Source organism: Aegilops tauschii, chromosome 3 (assembly GCF_002575655.3).
Source record: "Aegilops tauschii subsp. strangulata cultivar AL8/78 chromosome 3, Aet v6.0, whole genome shotgun sequence".
Taxonomy (NCBI): Eukaryota; Viridiplantae; Streptophyta; class Magnoliopsida; order Poales; family Poaceae; genus Aegilops; species Aegilops tauschii.
This window is the reverse complement of record NC_053037.3, coordinates 465,139,554-465,145,553: the sequence shown is the minus strand read 5'-3', so window position 1 is coordinate 465,145,553 and position 6,000 is coordinate 465,139,554. Positions and strand designations below refer to the sequence as shown.

The 6,000-nt window shown below is 44.0% G+C and overlaps 3 pseudogenes; all 3 read right to left on the bottom strand.

Moving 5' to 3' along the window:
* Nucleotides 1–1,716: 1,716 nt before the first annotated feature.
* Nucleotides 1,717–1,862, bottom strand: LOC120962147 (U4 spliceosomal RNA; annotated as a pseudogene).
* A 1,581-nt stretch (nucleotides 1,863–3,443) lies between these two features.
* Nucleotides 3,444–3,591, bottom strand: LOC120962146 (U4 spliceosomal RNA; annotated as a pseudogene).
* Nucleotides 3,592–4,424: 833 nt separating this feature from the next.
* Nucleotides 4,425–4,572, bottom strand: LOC120962150 (U4 spliceosomal RNA; annotated as a pseudogene).
* Between the last annotated feature and the right edge of the window lie 1,428 nt (nucleotides 4,573–6,000).

Below are 6,000 nucleotides of genomic sequence, written 5' to 3'. Positions count from 1 at the left end.
GTCTCTTTATATAGGGAGGCTGACGCCCTGCAGCTCTCAGAGTCCCGGCCGGCTCATAAGAGTGTCCGGCTCGGACTCTCAACTATTCTTGCCTTACACTACAAGTTCTACCAAAACAATGATTACAACTACGGGCCTTAAGCCATATCCGGGTCTTAAGCCCATCTTTGGCCCACCGTCTTCAAGCTTGGCGCCAGGCTTCTGGCAATAACCATATGAGTAACCCGGCCCCTCCTGGCGGGTGACTCTAAGGTCTATATCCTCAACAGTAGGTAATAGATATAGATATAGATTAATATGATATTGTAGGCTTGATGGTATTTTGAACAAAATTGGTCAAACATTGCACCATTTGACTTCGGATAAAATATATAGGGATAATTAGATTTATGCCCCTAGTTGTGTCCCACTCGTCTGTTTTATCCCTAATTCTCAAAAGTCACTGGTTCTGTCCAAGTCACTTTGCTCCTATTATGCTTTTGCCCTTTGACCGTTTGACCATCAGTTTGAAAACTTCATAACTAATTCATACTAAATCAGAAAAATGCAAATAAGATACCAAAATGTTTAGAAAAACATCACCTATATGTCAGTGTCATTTGCATTCATGAAAAAAGTGTTGAAAAGTGCCCATCCGAGTTTTAGCTCTTATGCTACCACCATGAATAGTAAAATCTAAAAAAGTTTAAAAAATTGAAAAAAAAATTGGTGGCAAAGAATGACAAATGTTTTAAGTGCCTGCCAAGTTTCATCAGGGAATAACATTCGTGGGTGCCGTGGCAAAAAAAACAATCAGCACTCCAAAATAGATTTTTTTTGCCACGACTTCCACGAATGTCGTTTCCTAATGAAACTTGGCAAGCACTTAGAACATTTGTTGTTCTTCGCCACCATATTTTTTTGAATTTTTTTGAGTTCACTATTCATGGTGGTATCAAAAGAGCTAAAACTCGGATGTGCACTTTCCAACACTTTTTTCATGAATGCAAATGACACTGACATATAGGTGATGTTTTTCTGAACATTTTGGTATCTTATTTGCATTTTTCTGATTCAGTATGAATTAGTTATGAAGTTTTCAAATTGACGGTCAAAGGGCAAAAGCATAAGAGGAGCAAAGTGACTCGGACAGAACCGGTGACTTTTGGAAATTAGGGGTAAAACAGACGAGTGGGACACAACTAGGGGCATAAATCTAATTATCCCAAATATATATGGCTTCTTTGAAGCACGTAGGAGTACTAGCTAGACTACTACTCCCTTCTTCAATAAATAAGCATAAGATATTCTAACTTTTTTCTAAATCCTATGTATATAGATATACTTTAGTGTATTTGTTAACTAATTTCAGTTCGTACAATAATCCATATTAATAAAATATTTGAAACATCTTATTCTTCCTCCGTTTCTAAATATAAGTCTTTTAGATATTTCAATATGGACTACATCAGGATGTATAATGACGTATTTTAGACAGTCGATTCACTCATTTTGCTTCGTATTTAGTCTGTATCGAATCTCTAAAAAATCTTAGGAACCGAGAGAGAATTTATGAACGGATGAAGTATTAGTTTCACTTTGATAGAAGTTTTTTCTTTTTGAACTGCCATTCAGAAAGGAAAGGCTGAAAGGTACCACAAGTTACAACCCAAACATCACATTTGGCAAAGGTTAAAAGTTGATTTTGTCAAAACTTTTTTTACATATTGATTTGTGGGTTTTACCCTCAAAGAGGGAACCCTTCTAGAAATTCTCAATGACCCGTAAGAGTCAAAAAGGAGGTTTGGAAATAGTTTTCAACCAGCAATTGACGCGCCTCAGTATAACCTCACTAGCTGCATCATTGCCCCAAGCGCAAAGATGGGTGCACCTTATCCCAGGGATCTATTTCTTATACCCGGGTCATCCTCAAACTATTTCTCCATAACCGATGTGGTACAATTAGCTCATCACGCCGCAGAGCAACAACCTGAGTTAATTAAAGCAGGTAACCCATTGGGCCATAAGATACCAAGCTCCTTTCGGCCCATGGCATTACATGAGTCCCTGCTCAAAAAAAAAAAAAAACCCTGCGTGAGTCCTGTTTGTTGCTTCTGCCGCTTTCTCTCCGTTTTTCCTTTCTTCTCCCCCTTTGTTTGAAGCAAGGTTGCTTACTGAATGTTGGGCTGCTGGCCGGTCATTCAATTTTCAGTTGGAGATATACATTGGAGCTGGAGACTGAACCAGGCCATATTCTCGGTGACTCACGGTGACAGAGATGTTCTCGACACTGAATTAGTCCATGAATATGTGATGTAGTAATATAGACATACCATACAGATTTTCTCGATTCAGACTGGACAGACCACACACTCACACGGTCAGCAAGCAGAACCACGAATTAATCTCGATGGGACATGATGACGAACGAAATAACAGTGGACAAGCTTGTTTGACGCAATACCACCCGGAATCAAGAGACCCTGACTGAGCCCTTTTGCGAAAGTCCAGGCTGCTGGTGCGCTCTGGTAGATCTCGGTGCACAGGTAAGTCTGTTGAGAGTTCTCTGCTTTTGGGTATGATCTCGACTGCTCGTGTAGTCGTGTCTGATGTGGTAGCAGCGGAGAGCAGGGGCACGAAGCGTTTGCACAAGAATGGGTACCACCGGAAGAATCAACACAAATTGCTCGTTCATCATCTCGATTTCAGGTCAGAGACTTTCGTTGGATGGGTGAGCGGTGTGGCCAGCCCTTGTGCGCAAGTCGTGGCTGCTGGTGCGCTCTGATAGTTCTCCATGTACAGGGAAGTCTGGCTGCATGTGAATATCTGGTGCGAGGTCGCGGAATGGGATCGAAAGTTTCGCGGGCCAGGAATGGCCGATGCTAATTTGGGGGCGAGAAAAGTCTGTCGGCCTTTTGCCTGAGCAAGGCGAGGCAACAAGACAACAACCGTGTGCAAGCCGCCGTGCTGCCGGCTCAACGGTGCGTTTCTGTGGCATTTTCCACTGAGGCCTTGTTCGGTTGAGGTGGTTTTTGAAGGGGAATGGCAGGGTTTGAGAAGGATTAGATCCCTACAAGCCAAAATTCTCTCTAATCCACTTCAATCCCTTTGGAAGGAGGATTAAACGAACAAGGCCTGAGGGAATTGAGCCGGCCGCTGAGCCTTTTTTTTTTGAACCAAAAGGGGTTTCCCCCCGCCCCAACTTTTTATATAAAGGCAAGGCAAAGTCAACCAACATAGACTGTTAACAGCGCTCGACGGCAACCGGAGAGTAGCTGCCACAGAAAGAAAGCAAGGTTTAACTGCCCTATTACAAGGTTTTAGGCGGATCTAGACAGGATACTCTTCGGTTGCCTTCTTATTTTGTAACCATAGTTAGGGAAAGATGGCCTTGCTGGATGGATCATCTTCATCTTGTGCTCGTCCGAGCAGCGGGGTTAAAGATTTTACGTTTCAATTTGTTGGGTTTTACCCTCGCAGGGAGGGAACCCTTTCAAAAATTCCGAATGACCAGTGATGGCCAAAGAGGGGGTTTGGATATAGTTTTCAACCAGCAATTGACGCGCCTCGGTATAACTTCACTAGCTGCGTCATTGCCCCAAGCGCAAGGATGAGTTATCTGTATCCAGAGTTCTCGCACCCTTATAGTCCGGTCAATCCTCAAACTATTTCTGCACAACCGATGTGGTACAATAAACTCATCAACTCCGTTTCGAAAAAATTAACTCACTAACGGACACAGGAAGGCCCATTGGGCTAGCTTCCTTCGATTTGATGATCATCCTCCCATGCGTGTGCACTTTGGGCCTGCACCCAGAGGGGCGTCCACAATATATGACTAGATTTGTGCCGTCGCTCAACCCATGGCACCACGTTCTGTTTTATGCTTGTCTAAAAAAACATTTTGTTTTATGCAGTAGCTTTTGTATATTCACTAAAGAAAAGTAGCTCTTGTATACGCAACAATGCGAGACCTGTTGCTACTTTTGCTTTCTTCCTCCTCATTTTCAGATTAGACATCATGGTTGGACATGGCGTCCTCAAGTAAAATTGTCCATTTAGGGAATTAAGCATGTTTTCCAGTTTGTTTTTATTGTAATTTAATATTAGTTCGTACATTTGTAACTTTAGCTGCCCAAAGTTGAATTGAGAAAATATGCTTCACTTCAAGTTTATAGTTTTTTTGTGGAGAATGTAGTGCTCGTCTAGGTAGTACTTTTCCTTGGAACAATTAGTACTCCTTCCACACTTGAAATTAAGGTGTATAATTTTATCTTATAAAGCAAGAGGTGTAGCGTATAACCAAATTTATTATAAGAATAACTATCAACAAATACATTACTAAATAAATATATTCATATATTGTCTACATAACGCTACTTGTATGATATTGTAGTCTTGATGTATTTTATATATAAAGAATTTTTTTACATTTCAACTTGTTGGGTTTTACCCTCACAGAGAGGGAACCCTTGCAGAAATTCTCGATGACCCGTGAGAGCCAAAGAGGGGGTTTGGAAATAGTTTTCAACCAGCAATTGACGTGCCTCGGTATGACCTCATTAGCTGCGTCATTGCCCCAAGCGCAAAGATGGGTGTATCGTTGCACGGAGATCTCTTTTTTATACCCGGGTCATCCTCTAACTATTTCTCCATAACCGATGTGGTACAATTAGCAGATTCATCATGCCGCAGAGCAACAACCTGAGTTAATTAAAACAGGCAGCCCATTGGGCCATAAGGTACCGGCTCCCTCCGGTTTGAACACGTGTGGGTACTTTCAGGGTTTTTTTTAGGCTACTCGGGCCGTTCAGGTGGTTATTGGCTTCCGTAATATGGCTGATCTTGTGCCATCTTTCGGCCCATGGCATTACATTTTGTTTTATGCGCAGTAGGTTCTGTACCTGCGTGAGACCTGTTGCTACTTCTGCCGCTGCCTTTCCGTTTTTACCTTGCTTCTTCTTCCTCTTTGTCTGAAGCAAGGTTGCTTACTGAATGTTGGGCTGCTGCCCGGTCATTCAACTTTCAGCCTTAGATATACATTGGAGTTGGAGACTGAACTAGGCCAGGCTAAGAGCAGGGCAAAACATACATACAGCTCGTGAAGGAGCTACGCACTGCTCCTCCGGGAACCAAGATCACGTCGACAGATATTTTCTCGACTTTGAATTAGTACATGAATGAATATGCCATTGTAATACAGACATGCCATACAGATTTTCTCCATTCAGACTGCACAGACCACACTCACACGGTCAGCGAGCAGGGGGCTGAACCGGAATATGCAAATCTCGTCAACATACTTTTGAAAAGAAGAGTAAATTACACAAAACCACCACTTTGAGAGCTAGGTTTGCAGAAAACACAACGTTACATTTTCGTGACAGAAAGCACCATGTCTACCCTAAACATTTTGCAAATAACACTGAACGGCGGATTTAACTCGGTTGAGCACGTTTATGACAGCTGGGGCCTTTTTTTGCCTACGTGGCATAACATTTCGTGTCAGACCATTTGTGATCAAAATTTACATACTAGTCCTTCAATTTTACAAAGACACCCCTGAATCAAAAAGTAAAAAAGCAATTAGACCCTGCAGAGGTTGGCTTCGTGGGGGCAGGCGGGGAGGAGGAGATGGACGAGGACGGCGCACGGAGGCGGGGGAGGAGGAGATGGACGAGGACGGCGCACGGAGGCGGGGAAGGAGCAGGTGGTGCTGATGTGGGGCTACCTCTCCGGCGTCTCGCTGCAGCGCTCGCTGCTGCTTTGCCCCGTGCCCGTAAGGCTGCCCCCGGCGGTGGCCGACGACGCCTGGAGGGATGTCTGCGGCTGTGGGTGCGGCTTCGCCATGGCCATCTCCGGTGACGCCTGACGCTCTCGATTCGCCATGGCCATGGCCATCTCCGGTGATGCCTCGCGCTCTCGATTCATCACGAGCTCATCAAGGAGGGCCACCGGATCTGCGCTGCGCGAGGGCTGCCGCGACAGAGGGCTGCCAGATCTGCGCTGCACGGCGTTGAA